The 27804-nt window shown below is 38.2% G+C and overlaps 1 protein-coding gene across 1 annotated transcript in view; it reads left to right on the top strand.

Annotated features, from left to right (window-relative positions):
• The window catches only part of LOC308305102 (U2 snRNP-associated SURP motif-containing protein), a 269713-nt gene extending 264203 nt beyond the window's left edge, over window positions 1-5510 (top strand). The window contains exon 25 of the transcript XR_013963086.1: window positions 5498-5510. The gene's annotated coding sequence lies outside the window, so the exon portion shown is untranslated. The remainder of the gene's footprint in view (window positions 1-5497) is intronic.
• The last annotated feature ends 22294 nt before the right edge of the window (window positions 5511-27804 follow it).

The following is a 27804-nucleotide window of genomic DNA, read 5'->3' as shown; positions in this document are numbered from 1 at the left end:
GTGCCCTGCGAGTGGGGACGAGACATCATGCAGTCTGATGGGCTGTTCCTCGCCCCGTGATGATCCGTTGATTCAGGATCTGTTCTCGACACTCCCAACGGCTCCCGGCCTCCCGCGATTGAGAACCGAATCCCCTCGTTCATTTAAAAGAGCTGTTCAAAAGAGCTGAATCGTTGGCGAACGTCACATCTCTACTGTCTGCGCTCCTCGGGGCAGAGAAGAGCAGCGACTGCATTCTCTTTTTATTTAACGGTGTTATCGGTGTGCAAGTAAAGTACTCGGTGTTGTGCTCGCTCACCGGTAACACCGGTAACACCGATAACACAGAGTACCGCTGCAACCCTAATTTCAATCCAGGATGATGACGTGCCATACCAACGTAGATGTTAAAGCAACGATAAGAATTAGCTTCCTTTTCTTTAGTTTGCCCCCCTGTTTGGTTTTAGTTTTCTAAGACAGAGATCTTCTGTACCTGGAGGAGTGGAGGTGTAAATAAAGCTTTCACAGATAGGAGTTGTTTGTGTGCCATTTAATTGCAGAAATGTTACCAAAAGGTGTGTGGTTTAGCCTTGCAAGACAGTGTTATTTGTACTAAATTGTAATTCCAATTTCCAATACCTTTACTTCTACTCCGCTTCATCTTGAATCTAAATATTTTACTTTTACTCCAGTACATTTTGAAAATGTTACTTTGCAGATTAGTATTACAAAACGTACATAACTTAACACAACTTCAGCTCTATATACATAGGGGCCATTTGAAAATGGCAGATCTACAGGCTCACAATTCGTGGCAATGCGACACATTGTGAGCTTGTAATTAAAAAAGCCCTAGTTTGACCCCTCACATGCTACTCAGTGTTTTCTATCTGGGTCTGAACAGCCATCGACAGCAGTCTCCCTGTGTATCACTGTACAGAAACACACATTACATCAATAAATAAACATCTTCACCATCACATGTGAAGCATTCGTGTTTGGTTCTAAATTTCAATATCATTTCTCAATCTCAAGAACAGATGTCGTGGAACAAAACAGAGAGCGTGATGTTTTTTTCCCTTTTCTTTGACGATGGCTAGTCAGATTGATTTCAATATGACAATAAAGGTTAAATATTAAAGGTTAAATGACATTCTGTTTTTACCAATCATAAAAGTCTTTGCCCTGGTCCTAAAAACATGTTTTAAAATGTTTAAACTTGAAAATCCACTCCATGGAGCCATGGTGTCTCTCTCTGTTTAGGTGTCATGAAAAACGGTCTGTCACCTGAAATACTCTAAACTCACCACCAGGGGAGCCTCTCTCTCCCACTCATTCTAACAAAATAAATATTAGTAGGCCTATAGTGCAGTAAGTACATGTACTTGAGTACAATTTTGAGTATTTGTACTTTACTTGAGTATTTCCAATTCTTATACTTCTACTCCACTACATCTCAGAGGCAAATGCACTTTATCTCTCCACTACAATCATTTGGAGGCTTTAGTTACTAGTAACTTTGTAGATTTTGATTAATACAAATCAATCACTTATCACTTCAGCCCTTATAGGCCAGCGATTCTCAAACTACCCAAAGTGGCCACACACACACGCACGCGCACGCACATACAGATCTCCGGCCCCCCTCCAACACACATAGATGCGTGCTCGCATTTTTGTTGCTTTCGCACAAGACAGTGGCTGTGACACAGACACACACACACAACCATGGCAGCTAAAGAGGCTGAGCTAAGCCCTGGCCTGAGGCATACGCGTCTGCATGATCAACGGGGAATTGTGTCAATACGAGCCGAGGCGCGGGTGTTTTTCTTACCCCGGGAACGATACATTACCGGAGCCCTGCGGTTACATATGTACCTTTGCGGAGTTCAATTTAGACCGTCGGCGCCGCGGTAACGTTCAGCTCCGCTCCGCAATGCAGAAAAACGTCATGGTCCTATGTAGTCTAGTTATAGCAACATATTTTGGCTAAATGCCTCAGTTTAGAGAAACACCTATTGCTTGTGTTATAGCGTTTTACTGTCTGCTCGCTTTTACTGTCTGTCTGTGTGGGTGCGTTGTGCACGTCGGTCACAGCAACGACAGAGAGTGTCGGTAAAAGGAGGGACCGAGGGAGGTTCCACTTAGCTCTACCCCGGGAGCAGTGCACTCAGTACTCGGACACAGCCGACACAGAGTGTCGGTAAGAAGGAGGGAGGTTCCGCTGTGCGCAAATACAAAGCGATTTTCATTATTTCACTAAAGCATAAACGGACTACTTGATATGAAGGATATTGATGTAAATAAAATATTTGAATGGATAAATGTATTTTATATGCCCATATTTACAATTAAAGGACAATAATGTAAGAGGTCACTTCCTCAAAACTTGGGCTGTGGAGAAATAACTATACGGGAGAAATACTAGCCTCGCGTAGCCAGGCTTACTCATCTGCGAAGAGAAAAGCCTGGTGACAATAGAAGGCAGAAGACGTTCTGGGAGGGGGGGCTGAATTTTCCCGGAAGCTGTATTTTTTTCACAGTGCGGTGTTCCTGCAAACGTATTCCCGGGCGTGTTGTTGCTGGGATTATTCATGAAGCTTTCCCGGAACCGAAAGATCCCATTGCGAGGTACCAAAAAGAATATTTCTCCATTGGACCCCAGTCATGTCCCCCTTTGATTTTCTAACCTTAATAAACATCGTCATAAATACTTAATGGTCCCTGTCTGTCGCTAGTAAAAAAAAAACTGCCTTTCAAGCACCATGATATGTGTTTTGTGCAAATATGGTCCCATTTATGTTAAAAGTGGTGATAAAGTTGCGGGGGGGCGTGGCCAACTAAACTGATACCAGTCGGCTGTGTTGTTCTTCGTGTGCTGTATTTCGGGAGGCTCAACACCACATTCTCCCATGTATCCCTGCGGTTCCATGTGACCGTTGGCAGCCAATAGCATTCCTTATGATCCTTGGGTACCATTAAAACAATGATGGCGACACCCATACAAGGGACAAAAAAAGTGTCATTTTCGCAGCATAGAAAGCAATGGCTTCGCACCGTCCATATATATTTTTTTGTTTTGTTTTTACAGTCTATGGATAATAACAGCAATATATATATATATATATATATATATATATATATATATATATATATATGTATGTATGTATGTATGTATACATATATTCTATATAATAACACATATAGTAACACTTACTTCCTGGGATGGCTCTGACACCAGGTAGAGAGGAGAGGATGAGGAGGGTGGTTGGAATCTTCATCATCACTGATCTGAACTGAAGTTAATTAAATGTAATTTAATTAAACAGACCAGATTAAACAGACCAGATTGGATACTGAGTGGTGGAGGTCAGAGATCAAGCTGGTGACTGAGGGTCCTGAAGGTTTGGGAACCCCTGCTCTATACACTTAAACTGTGTGTGTGTGTGTGTGTGTGTGTGTGTGTGTGTGTGTGTGTGTGTGTGTGTGTGCGCGCGCGCGCGCGTGCGTGTGCATGTGAGCTTACATATTGATTGCTTTGCAACAAGCAACATGCTGAATGTGTCATCATAATGCTATTACAGCTATTAATCAGCATCATGTATGAGATTATTAAAGGTGTAGTCAGTGATAATGAAAGTGGCCGGGGGTCATCTTGTCCCTTACTGGCCTTAAAGCGTGGAAATGTTTAGTTTTTTAATAGATTTTTTACACCATTATAATGTTCTCGTTTTGATCATTAGACCCAATCACTGAATATCGCGGTAGGCCTACGTCTCCAGCTTCAGGATATGTATGATGTGATTTACTACGAGACTGTGGCATTGTATGAGTTAAGTAGTTTACAATCTAGGCATTTAGCAGACGTTCTTAATTCAGAGCGACTGTGGTTCTCAAAACCTTTATTTTGACCATCATAACTAGACATCATAACATAACTATGGCCATACTCTACCCTGATTGGATGAGGACTGGTTGGCCACCTCTGAAAACCGAATCTAGCTATGCTTGCCATGGTGGAAGTCCTTATATGGTCAGCACACATTCTAGTGAGGAGAATGAATGGAAAATGTATCAATTATATTTTTATTTGAATGAAATACAATCACTGAATATACCTTAAGTGTGCCTGACGCGGAAACCACACTGGTTAAACTGACACAATATGTCCATATATGGGCATTCCCAGATACTGTATGTTTGTAACATTGAGGCGTTACAAACAAGATACGTCAGGACAAGATGTTCCTGTTTTCATAGTTAACTGCGACCTACAGTCGCAATCACTGACTGAAAAAAGGAACAAATTATTCAGTGGCCAGTGCCTTTTTCCATAAGAGTGGAGTAAATGTGCCAAATGTCATCCTTGTATCACCAAGTGAACGATTCTTATTCTTATTAGGCCTATATCAGGTTCTCCTCTGACAAGATGGCCTCCATTTAAAAAAAAAAAAAAAGAAAAGGTCACCATCTTGGAATTTTGAGTGGCCAGAATCATCTCCCATAAGAGTGTCCCTTAGAGAGTATTTGTGCCAAATTTCATGCTTGCATCAGGAAGTGAACGATTCCTACGAAATTAGCCATTAATCTGCTCCGACTATATGCTGTATCTCAAGAACCGTAATAGATACAGACATGTACTTGGTACCAAAACATCCGCAATGCCCATCTTTATCATATTCAACTGTGATACGTTTATGGGTCTTAAAACCAATGCAATTCGAGTTATAAAGGAAAAACATTTTTGGACGGACATCTTGGATTTCGGGGGCCGCCATCTTGGAATTTTACGTGGCCAGCGCTATTTTTGAAAAGGGTGGGATTTGAAGAGTATATGTTTCAAATGCCATGCTTGTATCACAAAGTGAACAATTTCCTCATTAATCTGCTTAGCTATAAAATGCACACACTTAGCGAGCTGCAGGCACACTTAACATTTCATAGAAATGTTCTTTTCTTTTTTTTAAACAGTATGTTTATTCTTTTTCTTTTTTTACAGACATACAAAACAACATAATACAAGACAATAATAGATCACATAGAGACAAAACAAGCAAAAAAAGAAAATACAACAACATACAAAAAGAACAACCAAAAAACCTGACACTAACACGACACATAAGAGTATTAAATAATTCAAAGAGCACATATACTATTTACACCCAGAGTCCCACGCCACAAGGCCGGACAAACGACCGTAGAGGGAATGCAGCTTCCCCACACCTGGTTCCTCCATTAAATACGAGAGATCATTGCCCTTGACATACTAGATAAAATTCCCCCATATTTTCTCAAATAGCTCTTGTTTGTTCTTGAGAGTGTATGTGATCCTTTCTAATGGAAGGCACAAAGACAATTCCTTAAACCACTGAGCGATGCTAGGTTTCCCTGTCTTTATCCATGAAAGGGCGATGACCCTTTTGGCTTGCAGGAACCCAAGATCCAGAAATGTAATCCAGTTTGCAGCATTGTACTGTCTCAGAATGCATTGTGTGTACTTAAAAATGTTCTTTTCTAGTTCTAAATCTAACCATAGATTGTGCGATAACTTGGAAACGAATATGTTTTAAGCGCCCATCTTTCAGTATGTTATTATGAGTTTAATTCATTTTTTCCCCGATTGTCTTCAAAACCCCAAAAAAGGCCAAAGACTATAGTATGTCGTCAAAACATAGATTTTAAGTCTTAATTTTCCGATAGTGCTCATCTTTTAGTACGGTATGTTGTACAGCTCCTTGAGACAAACGTGTGGATGAGTGACACATTGCTGTACGACCCTTGGAACCCTAATTGTAACATTCCAGCTACTTTTGAGCTAATTTCTAGCAAAGTTTAGCTACTTTTTTAGAAATGTTTTGCTACTTTCTCCTTAATTTTAAATCTAATCTTTTCCCGATTGGCTTCAAAACCCCCGAAAGGAACCCTAACACTAATTGTAACATTCCTACTTTTGAGCTAAATTCGAGCTACTTTTTAGCAATTTGTGGCTACTTTCTCCTTAATTATAAATCTAACACTAATTTGCTCAAAGTGCGATAAGACGGCAACAAATAGGATTTAAGCGCCGATCTTTAAGTATGTGGTATACCTCACCAAGACAAACGCGTGGATGAGTTTATTTATTTACTTTTTCGATTGTCTTCAAAACCCCAAAAAAGACAAAAGACTAAAGACTAAAAGACTTTGAAAAAAAGGTGGAACATCTTTTGGGGAGATAAGGCTATTATGTTTTGATGACATACTATATTCTTATGTAATGTTGGTGGTTTTGAAAACAATCTGAATTAATTTCATATCCACGTGTTCGTCTCGACGAACTATACAATATACTAAAAGACAGGCGCTTAAAACGTATTGGTTTCTGAGTTATCGCACTTTGAAAAATCTAGGATTCGATTTAGAAGTAAGGAGAACATTTCTAAGACATTTTAAATGTGCCTGCAGCTCGCTAAGTGTGTGCAACCTTGTGTAGGTTGGTCTTAGCATTAGCATTTGTTGGCATTAGCATTTGTTAGCATTAGCATTTGTCAAAGAAGTAGGGTTCCAGGGGTCGCACAGCAATGTGTCACACATCCACACGTTCGTCTCGACGAGCTATACAACATACCAAAAGATTGGCACTATCGGAAGTTTAAGACTTAAAATCTATGTTTTGACGCCTTAGTTTAGTTTAGTTTAGTTTAGTTTATTAGCACATCATATAAAACATGTAACATTATATACATGGGAACAAAATACAGTGCGAGGAAAGGAAGAAGCCATCAGGCTTATTTGGAATCCTTCCCTTATTGGAAGAGTTAATAAAATTACAGCTTTAAAAGTTCAATAACAATACAGTAGAAAACCACAAAAGGGGCAGCTGTGCAATGAAAAGATAATAACACAGAAACTGCACAAAAGAACAAAAGACTAGAGAAAAAGAAGAAAAAAAAACATAAAGAAAACACATCAGTAAACTAAATCATGTTGACTACAGTTAGGACGAAATAAGATATAGCTTTAGATGTTTTTTGAATACTGGCAAGGATATTGCTAACTTCAGTGAAGCATCTAGACAGTTCCACAAATGAGGGCCTCTAAATTTGATAAATGATTGATGTTTTGAAGTACGACAAAGAGGTAAATCAAAATCATCCCTTTGCCTTGTGGGGTAGGAGTGAATGTCAGAAGTTAACTGAAAAAAATTATGAAAAGAAAATGGAATGTCTTGTTTGCATTTTTTAAATTTAAACATAAACAAACAGGTTTGTAGAATATTTACTTTGTCAATAGGCAATAATGAATATTTCATGAAGAGAGGAGCAGATGGCTCATATCTATTTGACTGAGAAATCATTCTCACAAACCTTTTTTGAATGATCAGAATTTGTGTTAAAAATGATGGACATGTTGCAGCCCAAACAATATTACAGTAACTAATATGTGGGAAAATTAAGCTATAATAAAGCGTTAAATGGGACGAAGGAAGAACAAATGGACAGATTTTTCTCAATATACCAAGCATCTTCATCGACTTCTTGCATACAGTATCAATCTGTTGTTTCCAGTTTAAGTTTTCATCTATAATGACACCCAAGAATTTTGTATATGGAACCTGGCAAATTTCTGAGCCATTGATTAAGATTCTAGATTTTTCATGGGGGAATATTTTGTTTATGTTGCTAAAAATCATGAAGTTGCATTTTTTGATATTAAGAGTAAGCTTGTTCAACTGAAACCATTTGTACACATCCAACAATTCATCATTAACATGTTTAACAAGGGTATTTAAATCACTGTGTGAGGCAATGAGATTAGTATCGTCTGCAAATAAAATAGGAAGAAACAATTTGCAATTCATGGCTAAGTCATTAATATAAATCAAAAACAATAAAGGACCAAGTATGGAGCCCTGAGGAACCCCGACTAAGATTTTCAACTTCTCAGATAAACAACCATTTATGGACACATATTGTTCCCTGTCAACTAGATAGTTAGAAAACCACTTAAGAGCAACATCCTGAACTCCATATCTATTAAGTTTAGAAACAAGAATTTTATGATTTACAGTATCGAAAGCTTTAGTTAAATCTAAGAAAACACCAAGAACAAATTTCTCATCATCCAGAGCTGAAGAGATATTGTTGACAAGCTGTAACAGAGCCAGTTCAGTTGAGTATTTTTTGCGAAAACCATATTGATGGCAATAGAGGATGTTGTTCTTAAGTAAATGAGCAGAAATTCTTGAATAGATAAGTTTTTCCAAAATTTTAGAAAAACAGGGAAGAATAGATATGGGCCGATAATTGCCAAAATGATTAGTATCTCCTGATTTATGTAGTGGCACCACTTTTGCTATTTTTAAATTTTGAGGAATAACACCAGACTCTAAAGATAAACAAAAAATATGAGTTAAGGGTTGGATAATATAATCAATAATTTCTTTAATAAAAATACTTCTAAACCCATCATGACCTTCAGCAGAATTTTTCAAATTAGAGACAATACCCCTCACTTCCTCAACACTGGGGGGATCAAAACTGCAGAGTGGAGAAAACTGACCTTTGATTAAACTACATGGCATATCATCAGATACATTTATATTTGCCGCCAATGAGAGGCCAATATTAACAAAAAAATCATTTAACCCATTTGCTATCTCTCTCTGATTGAGAGGAGAACCTTCATTTCCCAATACCTCAACTGGAACAGTTAATTGTTGTTTTTTGCGTTGTAATAATTGATTAATGATGCTCCAAGTAGACTTTATGTCCTTAGAAGCTTGGATGAATTTGTCTGAGAAATATTTCTTTTTAGCATTTCTTAATGATTGAGTAAATTTATTTTTGCATTTCTTATACGTTTCCACATTGAATGGAGTGGGACTTAGAATAGATTTTTTGTATAGTTTTTTTTTTTAGAAGAGAATGTTTTCTTAATTCTGTAGTAAACCAAGGATTGGCTTTAAAAACCTTTTTCACTTTTTTTGAGGTAATCATTGGGAAACATTTCTCAAAGACAGAATTAAATAGTAATAAAAACAACTGGTAAGCTTTCTCCACATCATGCAGCCCTAAAACACCATCCCATGAAACATCCTTAATCGAAGATTTAAATGATTCCACATTCCTTTTGGAAAATTTACGATAACTGATTTCCTCTTGTACAGAGTTATTACTAAGCGTATTATCTTTAATATGAATTAATTGGAAAACTGGGAGATGATCTGACATATCATTTAACAATAGACCAGAGGTGATTTCAAGGTGCAAGAAGTTAATTAAAATATTGTCAATCAGTGTGGCTGATGAACTAGTTATTCTAGAAGGTCTGTGAATAGAGGGATACAAATAAGTAGAATAGAGGACATTGAGAAAGTCTACAGTAGCTGTCTGTTTGCTATTTAGAAGATTAACATTGAAGTCACCAAGTAATACACACTTTTTACGTTGCTTGCAAATCATTTCAAGGGTGTGATAAAGAGCATCGTTAAAAATAGAAAGATCTGAATCAGGTGGTCTGTAAATACACCCAATTACAAGGCTTTCACCATCAAAGGGTAAGCAAGATGGAATTTCAATAAACACAGATTCAACTGTGGTCTTGTCAAAGTATTGGCTTAGCTCTTTTTTTTCATTGAAATAAAACTGATTTGATACATAAAGAGAAACACCACCCCCTGTGGTTGTGGTTTCTCTACAAGAATGAATAGCATTATAATTTCCCAAAGGATAGAGACATGTAATGTCATCATGAAGCCACGTTTCTGAAAAAGCCATTACTGAAAATGAGAAATTTAGGGTAGGTAGGTAATCTGTCAATTCGTCATAATGTTTTGGTATACTATGAATATTTAGGTGCAAAAAAGAAAAAGTATTAGGAACTTGAACTTGAGCAGATTTACTAAACTGCTCATCAGTGTAATAGTCACAAGATATTTTTACATTTTTCAGGTCAACATAATTTGAATCAGGATTGAAGAACTCATCATAGATGCCATCTTTGTCGATACATAAATCAAAAGGGTTATAAGTTGGTAAACCAGATATAGGTTGTGGAGGCACATAAGTGTGTTCAGACATGATGAAAGAAAAAGAAAAGGAGTAATACTGCTAAAAAATTAATAAAAAGTCTACAAACAATAAAACATATCTATTTTTCACGAGGAGGATGAACAACCAACTTGAAGTAGGCAATGTTTCCTTTCTGACGTTCAGCCTTCAGTTTGGGCAACAGATCCTTTCTTTTTTGCCTGACACTTTCAGAGAAGTCTTCGTTGATATAAAAGTTTGTGCCCTTCAGATTCTTCGCACGCTTGAAGATTTCTTCCTTGTCCTTGAATCTGAGGAGCTTTGCCACTATTGATCTCGGGCGTCCTGTAGGATCATATTTACCGACGCGATGAGCTCTCTCAATTTCAATGAGTTTGGGATCAATTTCGAGATGTTCCTTGAACAGATTTTTAACTTTGGTCTCTGCGTCAGACCAAGATTCGGATTTCACATCAGGAATGCCATCAATGATAACATTGCTTCTCCTGGATTGATTTTCCAGGTAGTCCATCTTTGAGGACACATCATTTGAGGAGGTTTGAGAGGCTGACAGCCTTTCAGATATGGTTTTCCCAACCTCCATGCAATTTGCATTACTGATTTTCAAGCCATCAAGCTCAGCCTGAGAAAACTGGAGGCTAGCTTTTAAATCATCAACATTCCTGGACATGTTGGCAACATCTCTTACCAGGTTATCGACACGAGAAATTGTGGAATCCACAAAAACTTGTAGACATGCCCTGAAACTCTTTTCTTGCTGCTCAATTAAGTCTTTAAAGTAGGACTTCTGTTGATCGAGTAATTCATAAACCATTGATTTGGTAATAACATCATCACTTCTTGTCTTGGCCATTTCACCAACACTGACCTGGTGGTATTAGCTGCTGCTGGGGTCCAAGTGGGGCTAGCAGCTGGTGGTGGCTCAGCCTGGTGGGGCTAGCTGCTGCTGCTGCTGCTGGTGGTAGCCCAAACTGATAAGGCTAGGTGCTGCTGCTGCTGGTGGTAGCCCAAACTGGTCAGGCTAGCTGCTGCTGGTGGTGGTAGCCCAAACTGGTCAGGCTAGCTGCTGCTGGTGGTAGCCCAAACTGGTCAGGCTAGCTGCTGCTGCTGGTGGTAGCCCAAACTGGTCAGGCTAGTTGCTGCTGCTGGTGGTAGCCCAAACTGGTCAGGCTAGCTGCTGCTGCTGCTGGTGGTGGTGGTAGCCTAGCTGCTTGCTGCTGCCTGATGGTGGTGGCTGGCCTGGTGGCTGGCTAGCTGGCCTGGTGGCTTGCTGCTGCCTGGTGGTGGTGGCTGGCCTGGTGGCTAGCTGCTTGCTGCTGCCTGGTGGCTGGCTAGCTGGCCTGGTGGCTAGCTGCTTGCTGCTGCCTGGTGGCTGGCTAGCTGGCCTGGTGGCTAGCTGCTTGCTGCTGACTGGTGATGTTTGTTTAACTTTAAATAAAAAAAAAAGTAGGGTTCCAGGGGTCGCACAGCAATGTGTCACACATCCACACGTTTGTCTCGACGAGCTATACAACATACCAAAAGATTGGCACTATCGGAAATTTAACACTTAAAATCTATGTTTTGACGCCTTACTATAGTGTTATGTAATTTTGGGGGTTTTGAAGACAATCTGAAAAAAATGAATTGTTTTCATATCCACGCGTTCGTCTATTAAAAGCTATACAACATACTAAGAGACAGGCGCTTAAAACCTATTGGTTTCCGAGTTATCGCACTTTGAAAAATCGAGGATTGCATTTGTCGAAAAAAAGTAGGGTTCCAGGGGTCGCATAGCAAAGTTTTACACATCCACATGTTCGTCTCGACGAGCTATACAACATACCAAAAGATTGGCACTATCAGAAATGTAAGACTTAAAATCTATGTTTTGACGCCTTACTATAGTCTTATGTAATTTTGGGGGTTTTGAAGACAATCTGAAAAAAATATATATATATATATAAAAATATTTCATATCCACGCGTTCGTCTCGAAGAGCTATACAACATACTAAGAGACAGGCACTTAAAACCTATTGGTTTCCGAGTTATCGCACTTTGGAAAATCGAGGATTGCATTTATCGAAAAAAGTAGGGTTCCAGGGGTCGCACAGCAATGTGTCACACATCCACATGTTCGTCTCGACGAGCTATACAACATACCAAAAGATTGGCAGATCGGAAATTTAACACTTAAAATCTATGTTTTGACACCTTACTATAGTCTAATGTAATTTTGGGGGTTTTGAAGACAATCTGAAAAAAAATATATATAAAAAAGCAGTTGTTAGCATTAGCATTTGTTAACATTAGCATTTGTCGAAAAGAAAAGTAGGGTTCCAGGAGTCACACAGCAATGTGTCACACATCCACACGTTCGTCTCGACGAGCTATACAACATACCAAAAGATTAGGCACTATCGGAAATTTTGGACTTAAAATCTATGTTTTGACGCCTTACTATAGTCTTATGTAATTTTGGGGGTTTTGAAGTCAATCTGAAAAAAACAGAATAAATGTCATATCCACGCGTTCGTCTCGAAGAGCTATACAACATACTAAAAGACGAACACTTAAAACCTATTGGTTTCCGAGTTATCACACTTTAAAAAATCTAGCAGTTGTTAGCATTAGCATTTGTTAGCATTAGCATTTGTCAAAAAAAGTAGGGTTCCAGGGGTCACACAGCAAAATGTCACACATCCACACGTTCGTCTCGACGAGCTATACAACATACCAAAGATTAGGCACTATCGGAAGTTTTGGACTTAAAATCTATGTTTTGACGCCTTACTATAGTCTTACGTAATTTTGGGGGTTTTGAAGTCAATCTGAAAAAAATGAATAAATGTCATATCCACGCATTCGTCTCGAAGAGCTATACAACATACTAAAAGACGGCCGCTTAAAACCTATTGGTTTCCGAGTTATCTTACATTGAAAAATCTAGCAGTTGTTAGCATTAGCATTTGTTAACATTAGAATTTGTCGGGAAAAAAAAGTAGGGTTCCAGGAGTCACACAGCAATGTTTCACACATCCACACGTTCGTCTCGGCGAGCTATACAACGTACCAAAGATTAGGCACTATCGGAAATTTTGGACTTAAAATCTATGTTTTGACACCTTAGTATAGAGCATACATGGGCAACTGGCGGCCCCGGGGCCACATGCGGCCCACACCTTCACTTAATGCGGCCCACAGGTTAATACTGGAATACTGATATATTGCTGATTTCAGCTGTTACAATTCCAAACATGACCTGCTTTAATTCCATCAGTCTATATTAGTAGCTTAATGACTAGTAGTATTAAAATGTATTTTTGTCCAATATCCAATGTATTTGTATTTAGGTTCATAAAGTTAACATGAGTCATTACATTTCAGGATTCCAATTAAAAAATAACAAAAAATAATTCAGGATTCCAATTCAAAAGAAGCAAAAATAGCTGATCTACAAGCTCAAAATGCATCGCAGTGCGATGCGTTTTGAGCTTATAGATCTGCTATTTTTGCAATATGCAATGTGGCCCTCTGGAGTGAAGGTGGAGATATAGTGGCCCTCGCCATCATCAAAGTTGCCCACCCCTGGTATAGAGCATCGCAGCGGAAGTGGATTCCTGGGGTCACTACGTCATTCCCCATTCATTTTCGCCATAGACTTTTACAAAAATATTTATAACAATTATGTTAAGCCTCGAACCAAGCCATCCAGGATGGAGGTGAATCATGACAATATAACCTTTGATCCTATGTTAAAACATATTTTAATATTACATTATTTGATATACTACATTTAATAACTACCCTTTGTTTAGCGATTTTCAAAATGTTCTTTTCATAGAAGAAAAGGTTATATGGTCATGATTCACCTCCATCCTGGATGGCTTGGTTCGAGGCTTAACATAATTGTTATAAATATTTTTGTAAAAGTCTATGGCGAAAATGAATGGGGAATGACGTAGTGACCCCAGGAATCAACTTCCGCTGCGATGCTCTATAGTCTTATGTAATTTTGGGGGTTTTGAAGTAAATCTGAAAAAAAAGAATAAATGTCATATCCACGCGTTCGTCTCGAAGAGCTATACAACGCACTAAAAGACGAACACTTAAAACCTATTGATTTCTGAGTTATCGCACTTTGAAAAATCTAGCAGTTGTGAGCATTAGCATTTGTTAACATTAGCATTTGTCGAAAAGAAAAGTAGGGTTCCAGGAGTCACACAGCAATGTGTCACACATCCACACGTTCGTCTCGACGAGCTATACCACATACCAAAAGATTAGGCACTATCGGAAATTTTGGACTTAAAGGAGCTATAGTCAACTTTCTCTTGAAAAACGGGCGATAAAATAAAGATAATGTTTCGAAAATATGTTATAAAAAAAATTAGGCTTCATATATGTGTTTCTATTCAAAAATGTCCACAAAAGGCGTAAAATAAGGATTCAATAATCATTTTGGCCAAAACCGGACCGGTACCGGACGGAGCTTGTTTATATCCCTCTTCTATTCTTTTATATGGATTGATAAGGCTCCATTACATTTCATTGCGCACTTCAGCCAATCGCGTCGCTGGCTGAGGCGTTGCCTGTGGTTGCCTTGTCTTGCATTTCAAAGCATTTACGCATTCAGAATAGCTCTGTGAAGTGAGCAGGATGATGGAAGAGGCTATGCCAGCCAGCCAGGCAAAAACAAAGAAAAGAGAAATAAAAGTCCACCATTGCTGCCGATAAACCAGACCAGAGTGAACATGGAGCTTTTCCCAGTTGCAGTTTCGTGAAGGCCATGCTCTGTTACATGACGTTTCTTCATCTGAAAGGTAAGCAACTAAGCATTCATTTGTGAACATGGCTAACGTTAGCTCTAAGCTATGTTGCTACTTGCTAACGACTCTAGCTGCTTGTCTTTGGTTTCAATCGGAATGCATTGCTTTCCATACATAGCCTATTTACCTACAGTAGGTTAATAGCCTGTTGTTTTTTCAAGCATGCAAATAGTAGCTTGTAGGGTGGTTTTCTTTCATCTTTTCTGTTTATTTTGTTGGGATATTATGCTGTTTAGTTTAGACCAGTGGTTCCCAAACTTTTTTGGCTCAGGACTCTGGAGTCGGGAACATGTTTCCATTCAGACATATCTCCATTCCGACTGGAGTCAGGACCCCAAAGAGAAATTAATAGACGTTTGCCTGTGGAAACAGCAGATCCACAAGCTCACAACGCGGCACGAATTACACATCCCAATTCCCAAACTTTTTAGCTCTGGACTCGAAAGAGAAAGTTGACGTTTGCCCGTGAAAACGGCAGCTCACAATGCGTCGCTTCGCGCCGGCTATTTTCACGACTTTGTTTTCTAATTTATGGAATTCAATATCCCCTTAGTTTAACTGACTGAATAGAAAAAGAAACAGTGTTGCATGTGAATGAATGATGATGATGAGAAGAATACAATGGAAGTGACAAGTGGCAATCATAGTGCCTCTTGAGCAGATACATTTAAAGCTATGTGCACTAGCCATAACATTTCAGTAAAACTAATAATAATAATTATAATCTGGAGATACTCTAATGTATATAGTCATCTAAACAGTGAACAGCAGCTGACACTTGAGGGACTTGTAGTGTACAGTACACCAGATGTTATTGCTATTGTTATTATGCTGGTTATTATGCTATGTTGATGATAAATAAATACATTTTATATTGAACGTTTCTTTTCCCCTGTATGCACTGACAGGAGTGGTATCAATTCATCAAAGGGTTCTCCATGATGATCCAGAGATCCATCCACCCTACGATGTCTCATCTCTCGTTGTGGACTGGGTGAGTACTAATTGCAACTTATTATGTCCTGCGTCTAGTGATACTAGTGGAGAAAATAAATGCCTTATATTTATCGGGTATGTAGAGTAAGTTGCATTACTCTGTCCTGCTTGCATATTGGTGCCTGCCATTCCCTAATCGAGTTGTAAAATGGTGTATATACTTACTATTATAAATATTGGAAGATGTCACAGTGTTTATATAAATACTTCATTCATCATAAATGTGTGTATTCTGTTTCTTTTTTCTCTCTCTCTCAGAATTATGACAGTGGGCTGATATGGAGGTGTCGCAGACTTGCAGCTTTACATTTATGACCAGCACACAATGAAATGCAGCCATTCCCAGTGGCATGGAAGACCCAAGAGGAGAGAAACTCTGCGCATTGGACCTGACAACTCCATGGGCGCTGGGGATAGATGACTATTCACCAACTTTAGTCATTGAGCATTATTTGCCTTTAAAAAAAGACTTCAAACTAATATTTGTCACTTACAATTACATTTCTAAACTTCTCCATAACTTTCCAAACATATTATACCTAATGTCCAGGCCTAGAAGTTATATGGTGCAATGTGGCATTTACTCCAGTATACAAAAACTAAACCAACAGAAGATGCTATTGGAAAACCTGATTTGGCTTGGACAAGACTGAAATTATCATAATTATGATGACAGGCAGAGTTGTTATACTTTAAGCTATCGTTCGAAAGCCATTTTTTTAATACACTTTGCAGTCAATGCGAATATATGACAGAGTGCTCCGAAGATTGATACTTTTGAATATGTTCTGCTCTATATATCTGAAGTCACACACTGCTACCATTGATAGTAATAAACAGATTGATGATGAAAATATAACTTTTTATGTCATGTTCATGCACTCATGGGCTAATTTTCTGGTATCTGAAAACCCCACTGACTCCTGGGGATCTCTAGCCTAGTAAACGACCAACTTCCGTAAATGAAATGGTTTCCGGAAGAGGGTGGGGACGAGGCTAGGGGATCTCAGGACGACACGTTGGGAACCACTGGTTTACATATCAGATATTATTAATACTGTTCTTTACTATTATTATTGGTATTGGCAAGTAATATTGCTGTATTGATTTACATATGGGTACACCTCATACAGGTCAGAGTCTATGCAGTACCACTAAGTAACTATTTTGATCTGTGGTGGAGTTCCATTGAAGTTTTTCATAATGAGCAAAGTATTTTATGTGGGTTCCCATACAAATTAAATTTCAAAACATTGAATGTATTTTCACACATTTCCAGGCCTATATTGCAATCATACAGGTTTGCACCCTCAGGTCATGCAGTGCTGCAATACAGTTTTGTTAGATATTTCCCATAATGTTACATGTTTGGGACACTTCGCCAGATAATGTGTAGCCATTTTACAAAACATTTTTTCCAAACAGTTTATATTCATTTACTTTTATAACTAGACTAGTTTTCTATCTACTGTATTATATGTTCTGCTCTTTGTATGAGGTCACACTGCCACCATTGAAAGTAATAAATTGACAAAAATAACATATTTTTGATATCGAAAATGGGATGAAAACAGCAGTGAAATGTCAGTTCTTTAACATTTCAATGTGAAGGACCCCCAAATAGACAATTATTACTTCATTAGGCTGTGGACCCCATAACGATTGTTTTGTTTTTTAATCCCCATGTTGGATTATACTATAAAGTGTTTCTCAAATGGGGTTACGTGTACCCCTAGGGGTATGTAGGGGTACTACAGGGGTTAGAGGAGAAAAATGGCAATAGGTATGTATTTTACTGTTATGGGTACTGACAAAACACTGACAGAACATATTGGAACTGGACTCTAGATGTACATTGTATAAGCAAATAGCTGTAGTCAGGTGGAAGGGGCTTCATGGTTATAGACCACTGGTTTTGAGAACCAGTGGTCTATAACAGTGGTTCTCAACCTGTGGGTCAGGACCCCCAGGGGGGTCCCCACATTATGTTGGGGGTCCCCACAGATGATTAACTTAATGTGCAACATTGTTTTCCCTCTCAACAGTAAAGAAACCAACATAGAGTTTACAATTTCAGATACTTATTAATACCTCTAAAATGACAAATTAAACATTGGCCAAATTGACAAATATTAGAGGCAGAATTTGTGAAAATAGCAGATCTACATGCTCACAACGCCTCGCATTGGAGTGTGGGGAGTCGCGGGCAGAAAAGGTTGAGAATCACTGGTCTATAGGCTACTGTATATCAGTATATGTAGAACAGTGGTGATTTTCTTTTTCTTCGGGGGGGGGGGGGGGGGGGGCCTGATTGCCCACTCTGAAGAAGTCACAAATCAAACTGAATATATAGCTGCAATGCATTATTAGATAATGCCAATGCCTGTTGAAAAAATTATTAATTCATTATTCTACCACAAACGGTTCATTAATCACTTGACTTCAAAGTCTATTTACTCTCAAATACGTTTGCTTTGATTCATTAACAGAAAAAAGTATAGGCCTACATGGCTGAAATCTCGTCCAACATGGCAACCCGCATTTAAAGCGCAATGCTGCATTCGGCCACTAGGGGCGCACTTTCCTAATTACATAAAATGTAAATATAGCCCGTTTTTCTAGAAAAAGTTGACTATAGCTCCTTTAAAATCTATGTTTTGACGCCTTACTATAGTCTTATGTAATTTTGGGGGTTTTGAAGTCGATCTGAAAAAAAAAGAATAAATGTCATATCCACGCGTTCGTCTCGAAGAGCTATACAACATACTAAAAGACGAACACTTAAAACCTATTGGTTTCCGAGTTATCGCACTTTGAAAAATCTAGCAGTTGTTAGCATTAGCATTTGATAGCATAAGCATTTGTCAAAAAAAGGTAGGGTTCCAGGGGTCACACAGCAATATGTCACACATCCACACGTTCGTCTCGACGAGCTATACAACATACCAAAGATCAGGCACTATCGGAAATTTTGGACTTAAAATCTATGTTTTGACGCCTTACTATAGTCTTATGTAATTTTGGGGGTTTTGAAGTCAATCTGAAAAAAATGAGTAAATGTCATATCCACGCGTTCGTCTCGAAGAGCTATACAACATACTAAAAGACGGTAGCTTAAAACCTATTGGTTTCCGAGTTATCGCACTTTGAAAAATCTAGCAGTTGTTAGCATTAGCATTTGTTAGCATTAGCATTTGTCGAAAAAAAGTAGGGTTCCAGGGGTCACACAGCAATGTGTCACACATCCACACGTTCGTCTCGACGAGCTATACAACATGCCAAAGATTAGGCACTATCGAAAATTTTGGACCTAAAATCTATGTTTTGACGCCTTACTATATAGTCTTATGTAATTTTGGGGGTTTTGAAGTCGATCTAAAAAAAAAAGAATAAATGTCATATCCACGCGTTCGTCTCGAAGAGCTATACAACATACTAAAAGACGAACACTTAAAACCTATTGGTTTCCGAGTTATCGCACTTTGAAAAATCTAGCAGTTGTTAGCATTAGCATTTGATAGCATAAGCATTTGTCAAAAAAAGGTAGGGTTCCAGGGGTCACACAGCAATATGTCACACATCCACACGTTCGTCTCGACGAGCTATACAACATACCAAAGATCAGGCACTATCGGAAATTTTGGACTTAAAATCTATGTTTTGACGCCTTACTATAGTCTTATGTAATTTTGGGGGTTTTGAAGTCAATCTGAAAAAAATGAGTAAATGTCATATCCACGCGTTCGTCTCGAAGAGCTATACAACATACTAAAAGACGGTAGCTTAAAACCTATTGGTTTCCGAGTTATCGCACTTTGAAAAATCTAGCAGTTGTTAGCATTAGCATTTGTTAGCATTAGCATTTGTCGAAAAAAAGTAGGGTTCCAGGGGTCACACAGCAATGTGTCACACATCCACACGTTCGTCTCGACGAGCTATACAACATGCCAAAGATTAGGCACTATCGAAAATTTTGGACCTAAAATCTATGTTTTGACGCCTTACTATATAGTCTTATGTAATTTTGGGGGTTTTGAAGTCGATCTAAAAAAAAAAGAATAAATGTCATATCCACGCGTTCGTCTCGAAGAGCTATACAACATACTAAAAGACGAACACTTAAAACCTATTGGTTTCCGAGTTATCGCACTTTGAAAAATCTATCAGTTGTTAGCATTAGCATTTGTTAGCATAAGCATTTGTCAAAAAAAGGTAGGGTTCCAGGGGTCACACAGCAATATTTCACACATCCACACGTTTGTCTCGACGAGCTATACAACATACCAAAGATTAGGCACTATCGGAAATTTTGGACTTAAAATCTATGTTTTGACGCCTTACTATAGTCTTATGTAATTTTGTGGGTTCTGAAGTCAATCTGAAAAAAATGAGTAAATGTCATATCCACGCGTTCGCCTCGAAGAGCTATACAACATACTAAAAGACGGTAGCTTAAAACCTATTGGTTTCCGAGTTATCGCACTTTGAAAAATCTAGCAGTTGTTAGCATCGGTATTTGTTAGCATTAGCATTTGTCGAAAAAAAGTAGGGTTCCAGGGGTCACACAGCAATGTGTCACACATCCACACGTTCGTCTCAACGAGCTATACAACATACCAAAGATTAGGCACTATCCAAAATTTTGGACCTAAAATCTATGTTTTGACGCCTTACTATAGTCTTATGTAATTTTGGGGGTTTTGAAGTCAATCTGAAAAAAAAAAGAATACATGTCATATCCACGCGTTCGTTTCGAAGAGCTATACAACATACTAAAAGACGAACACTTAAAACCTATTGGTTTCCGAGTTATCGCACTTTGAAAAATCTAGCAGTTGTTAGCATTAGCATTTGATAGCATAAGCATTTGTCAAAAAAAGGTAGGGTTCCAGGGGTCACACAGCAATATGTCACACATCCACACGTTCGTCTCGACGAGCTATACAACATACCAAAGATCAGGCACTATCGGAAATTTTGGACTTAAAATCTATGTTTTGACGCCTTACGTCTTATGTAATTTTGGGGGTTTTGAAGTCAATCTGAAAAAAATGAGTAAATGTCATATCCACGCGTTCGTCTCGAAGAGCTATACAACATACTAAAAGACGGTAGCTTAAAACCTATTGGTTTCCGAGTTATCGCACTTTGAAAAATCTAGCAGTTGTTAGCATTAGCATTTGTTAGCATTAGCATTTGTCGAAAAAAAGTAGGGTTCCAGGGGTCACACAGCAATGTGTCACACATCCACACGTTCGTCTCGACGAGCTATACAACATGCCAAAGATTAGGCACTATCGAAAATTTTGGACCTAAAATCTATGTTTTGACGCCTTACTATATAGTCTTATATAATTTTGGGGGTTTTGAAGTCGATCTAAAAAAAAAGAATAAATGTCATATCCACGCGTTCGTCTCGAAGAGCTATACAACATACTAAAAGACGAACACTTAAAACCTATTGGTTTCCGAGTTATCGCACTTTGAAAAATCTAGCAGTTGTTAGCATTAGCATTTGATAGCATAAGCATTTGTCAAAAAAAGGTAGGGTTCCAGGGGTCACACAGCAATATGTCACACATCCACACGTTCGTCTCGACGAGCTATACAACATACCAAAGATCAGGCACTATCGGAAATTTTGGACTTAAAATCTATGTTTTGACGCCTTACTATAGTCTTATGTAATTTTGGGGGTTTTGAAGTCAATCTGAAAAAAAAAAGAATACATGTCATATCCACGCGTTCGTTTCGAAGAGCTATACAACATACTAAAAGACGAACACTTAAAACCTATTGGTTTCCGAGTTATCGCACTTTGAAAAATCTAGCAGTTGTTAGCATTAGCATTTGATAGCATAAGCATTTGTCAAAAAAAGGTAGGGTTCCAGGGGTCACACAGCAATATGTCACACATCCACACGTTCGTCTCGACGAGCTATACAACATACCAAAGATCAGGCACTATCGGAAATTTTGGACTTAAAATCTATGTTTTGACGCCTTACTATAGTCTTATGTAATTTTGGGGGTTTTGAAGTCAATCTGAAAAAAATGAGTAAATGTCATATCCACGCGTTCGTCTCGAAGAGCTATACAACATACTAAAAGACGGTAGCTTAAAACCTATTGGTTTCCGAGTTATCGCACTTTGAAAAATCTAGCAGTTGTTAGCATTAGCATTTGTTAGCATTAGCATTTGTCGAAAAAAAGTAGGGTTCCAGGGGTCACACAGCAATGTGTCACACATCCACACGTTCGTCTCGACGAGCTATACAACATGCCAAAGATTAGGCACTATCGAAAATTTTGGACCTAAAATCTATGTTTTGACGCCTTACTATATAGTCTTATGTAATTTTGGGGGTTTTGAAGTCGATCTAAAAAAAAAAAGAATAAATGTCATATCCACGCGTTCGTCTCGAAGAGCTATACAACATACTAAAAGACGAACACTTAAAACCTATTGGTTTCCGAGTTATCGCACTTTGAAAAATCTAGCAGTTGTTAGCATTAGCATTTGATAGCATAAGCATTTGTCAAAAAAAGGTAGGGTTCCAGGGGTCACACAGCAATATGTCACACATCCACACGTTCGTCTCGACGAGCTATACAACATACCAAAGATCAGGCACTATCGGAAATTTTGGACTTAAAATCTATGTTTTGACGCCTTACTATAGTCTTATGTAATTTTGGGGGTTTTGAAGTCAATCTGAAAAAAATGAGTAAATGTCATATCCACGCGTTCGTCTCGAAGAGCTATACAACATACTAAAAGACGGTAGCTTAAAACCTATTGGTTTCCGAGTTATCGCACTTTGAAAAATCTAGCAGTTGTTAGCATTAGCATTTGTTAGCATTAGCATTTGTCGAAAAAAAGTAGGGTTCCAGGGGTCACACAGCAATGTGTCACACATCCACACGTTCGTCTCGACGAGCTATACAACATGCCAAAGATTAGGCACTATCGAAAATTTTGGACCTAAAATCTATGTTTTGACGCCTTACTATATAGTCTTATGTAATTTTGGGGGTTTTGAAGTCGATCTAAAAAAAAAAGAATAAATGTCATATCCACGCGTTCGTCTCGAAGAGCTATACAACATACTAAAAGACGAACACTTAAAACCTATTGGTTTCCGAGTTATCGCACTTTGAAAAATCTATCAGTTGTTAGCATTAGCATTTGTTAGCATAAGCATTTGTCAAAAAAAGGTAGGGTTCCAGGGGTCACACAGCAATATTTCACACATCCACACGTTTGTCTCGACGAGCTATACAACATACCAAAGATTAGGCACTATCGGAAATTTTGGACTTAAAATCTATGTTTTGACGCCTTACTATAGTCTTATGTAATTTTGTGGGTTCTGAAGTCAATCTGAAAAAAATGAGTAAATGTCATATCCACGCGTTCGCCTCGAAGAGCTATACAACATACTAAAAGACGGTAGCTTAAAACCTATTGGTTTCCGAGTTATCGCACTTTGAAAAATCTAGCAGTTGTTAGCATCGGTATTTGTTAGCATTAGCATTTGTCGAAAAAAAGTAGGGTTCCAGGGGTCACACAGCAATGTGTCACACATCCACACGTTCGTCTCAACGAGCTATACAACATACCAAAGATTAGGCACTATCCAAAATTTTGGACCTAAAATCTATGTTTTGACGCCTTACTATAGTCTTATGTAATTTTGGGGGTTTTGAAGTCAATCTGAAAAAAAAAAGAATACATGTCATATCCACGCGTTCGTTTCGAAGAGCTATACAACATACTAAAAGACGAACACTTAAAACCTATTGGTTTCCGAGTTATCGCACTTTGAAAAATCTAGCAGTTGTTAGCATTAGCATTTGATAGCATAAGCATTTGTCAAAAAAAGGTAGGGTTCCAGGGGTCACACAGCAATATGTCACACATCCACACGTTCGTCTCGACGAGCTATACAACATACCAAAGATCAGGCACTATCGGAAATTTTGGACTTAAAATCTATGTTTTGACGCCTTACTATAGTCTTATGTAATTTTGGGGGTTTTGAAGTCAATCTGAAAAAAATGAGTAAATGTCATATCCACGCGTTCGTCTCGAAGAGCTATACAACATACTAAAAGACGGTAGCTTAAAACCTATTGGTTTCCGAGTTATCGCACTTTGAAAAATCTAGCAGTTGTTAGCATTAGCATTTGTTAGCATTAGCATTTGTCGAAAAAAAGTAGGGTTCCAGGGGTCACACAGCAATGTGTCACACATCCACACGTTCGTCTCGACGAGCTATACAACATGCCAAAGATTAGGCACTATCGAAAATTTTGGACCTAAAATCTATGTTTTGACGCCTTACTATATAGTCTTATGTAATTTTGGGGGTTTTGAAGTCGATCTAAAAAAAAAAGAATAAATGTCATATCCACGCGTTCGTCTCGAAGAGCTATACAACATACTAAAAGACGAACACTTAAAACCTATTGGTTTCCGAGTTATCGCACTTTGAAAAATCTATCAGTTGTTAGCATTAGCATTTGTTAGCATAAGCATTTGTCAAAAAAAGGTAGGGTTCCAGGGGTCACACAGCAATATTTCACACATCCACACGTTTGTCTCGTTGAGCTATACAACATACCAAAGATTAGGCACTATCGGAAATTTTGGACTTAAAATCTATGTTTTGACGCCTTACTATAGTCTTATGTAATTTTGTGGGTTCTGAAGTCAATCTGAAAAAAATGAGTAAATGTCATATCCACGCGTTCGCCTCGAAGAGCTATACAACATACTAAAAGACGGTAGCTTAAAACCTATTGGTTTCCGAGTTATCGCACTTTGAAAAATCTAGCAGTTGTTAGCATCGGTATTTGTTAGCATTAGCATTTGTCGAAAAAAAGTAGGGTTCCAGGGGTCACACAGCAATGTGTCACACATCCACACGTTCGTCTCAACGAGCTATACAACATACCAAAGATTAGGCACTATCCAAAATTTTGGACCTAAAATCTATGTTTTGACGCCTTACTATAGTCTTATGTAATTTTGGGGGTTTTGAAGTCAATCTGAAAAAAAAAAGAATACATGTCATATCCACGCGTTCGTTTCGAAGAGCTATACAACATACTAAAAGACGAACACTTAAAACCTATTGGTTTCCGAGTTATCGTACTTTGAAAAATCTAGCAGTTGTTAGCATTAGCATTTGATAGCATAAGCATTTGTCAAAAAAAGGTAGGGTTCCAGGGGTCACACAGCAATATGTCACACATCCACACGTTCGTCTCGACGAGCTATACAACATACCAAAGATCAGGCACTATCGGAAATTTTGGACTTAAAATCTATGTTTTGACGCCTTACGTCTTATGTAATTTTGGGGGTTTTGAAGTCAATCTGAAAAAAATGAGTAAATGTCATATCCACGCGTTCGTCTCGAAGAGCTATACAACATACTAAAAGACGGTAGCTTAAAACCTATTGGTTTCCGAGTTATCGCACTTTGAAAAATCTAGCAGTTGTTAGCATTAGCATTTGTTAGCATTAGCATTTGTCGAAAAAAAGTAGGGTTCCAGGGGTCACACAGCAATGTGTCACACATCCACACGTTCGTCTCGACGAGCTATACAACATGCCAAAGATTAGGCACTATCGAAAATTTTGGACCTAAAATCTATGTTTTGACGCCTTACTATATAGTCTTATATAATTTTGGGGGTTTTGAAGTCGATCTAAAAAAAAAAGAATAAATGTCATATCCACGCGTTCGTCTCGAAGAGCTATACAACATACTAAAAGACGAACACTTAAAACCTATTGGTTTCCGAGTTATCGCACTTTGAAAAATCTAGCAGTTGTTAGCATTAGCATTTGATAGCATAAGCATTTGTCAAAAAAAGGTAGGGTTCCAGGGGTCACACAGCAATATGTCACACATCCACACGTTCGTCTCGACGAGCTATACAACATACCAAAGATCAGGCACTATCGGAAATTTTGGACTTAAAATCTATGTTTTGACGCCTTACTATAGTCTTATGTAATTTTGGGGGTTTTGAAGTCAATCTGAAAAAAAAAAGAATACATGTCATATCCACGCGTTCGTTTCGAAGAGCTATACAACATACTAAAAGACGAACACTTAAAACCTATTGGTTTCCGAGTTATCGCACTTTGAAAAATCTAGCAGTTGTTAGCATTAGCATTTGATAGCATAAGCATTTGTCAAAAAAAGGTAGGGTTCCAGGGGTCACACAGCAATATGTCACACATCCACACGTTCGTCTCGACGAGCTATACAACATACCAAAGATCAGGCACTATCGGAAATTTTGGACTTAAAATCTATGTTTTGACGCCTTACTATAGTCTTATGTAATTTTGGGGGTTTTGAAGTCAATCTGAAAAAAATGAGTAAATGTCATATCCACGCGTTCGTCTCGAAGAGCTATACAACATACTAAAAGACGGTAGCTTAAAACCTATTGGTTTCCGAGTTATCGCACTTTGAAAAATCTAGCAGTTGTTAGCATTAGCATTTGTTAGCATTAGCATTTGTCGAAAAAAAGTAGGGTTCCAGGGGTCACACAGCAATGTGTCACACATCCACACGTTCGTCTCGACGAGCTATACAACATGCCAAAGATTAGGCACTATCGAAAATTTTGGACCTAAAATCTATGTTTTGACGCCTTACTATATAGTCTTATGTAATTTTGGGGGTTTTGAAGTCGATCTAAAAAAAAAAAGAATAAATGTCATATCCACGCGTTCGTCTCGAAGAGCTATACAACATACTAAAAGACGAACACTTAAAACCTATTGGTTTCCGAGTTATCGCACTTTGAAAAATCTAGCAGTTGTTAGCATTAGCATTTGATAGCATAAGCATTTGTCAAAAAAAGGTAGGGTTCCAGGGGTCACACAGCAATATGTCACACATCCACACGTTCGTCTCGACGAGCTATACAACATACCAAAGATCAGGCACTATCGGAAATTTTGGACTTAAAATCTATGTTTTGACGCCTTACTATAGTCTTATGTAATTTTGGGGGTTTTGAAGTCAATCTGAAAAAAATGAGTAAATGTCATATCCACGCGTTCGTCTCGAAGAGCTATACAACATACTAAAAGACGGTAGCTTAAAACCTATTGGTTTCCGAGTTATCGCACTTTGAAAAATCTAGCAGTTGTTAGCATTAGCATTTGTTAGCATTAGCATTTGTCGAAAAAAAGTAGGGTTCCAGGGGTCACACAGCAATGTGTCACACATCCACACGTTCGTCTCGACGAGCTATACAACATGCCAAAGATTAGGCACTATCGAAAATTTTGGACCTAAAATCTATGTTTTGACGCCTTACTATATAGTCTTATGTAATTTTGGGGGTTTTGAAGTCGATCTAAAAAAAAAAGAATAAATGTCATATCCACGCGTTCGTCTCGAAGAGCTATACAACATACTAAAAGACGAACACTTAAAACCTATTGGTTTCCGAGTTATCGCACTTTGAAAAATCTATCAGTTGTTAGCATTAGCATTTGTTAGCATAAGCATTTGTCAAAAAAAGGTAGGGTTCCAGGGGTCACACAGCAATATTTCACACATCCACACGTTTGTCTCGACGAGCTATACAACATACCAAAGATTAGGCACTATCGGAAATTTTGGACTTAAAATCTATGTTTTGACGCCTTACTATAGTCTTATGTAATTTTGTGGGTTCTGAAGTCAATCTGAAAAAAATGAGTAAATGTCATATCCACGCGTTCGCCTCGAAGAGCTATACAACATACTAAAAGACGGTAGCTTAAAACCTATTGGTTTCCGAGTTATCGCACTTTGAAAAATCTAGCAGTTGTTAGCATCGGTATTTGTTAGCATTAGCATTTGTCGAAAAAAAGTAGGGTTCCAGGGGTCACACAGCAATGTGTCACACATCCACACGTTCGTCTCAACGAGCTATACAACATACCAAAGATTAGGCACTATCCAA

This window comes from Nannobrachium achirus (assembly GCF_963921795.1).
Source record: "Nannobrachium achirus genome assembly, chromosome: 19".
NCBI classification, from domain to species: domain Eukaryota; kingdom Metazoa; phylum Chordata; class Actinopteri; order Myctophiformes; family Myctophidae; genus Nannobrachium; species Nannobrachium achirus.
Note: the sequence above shows the minus strand (reverse complement) of the source record. Positions and strands in the feature narration are given on the sequence as shown.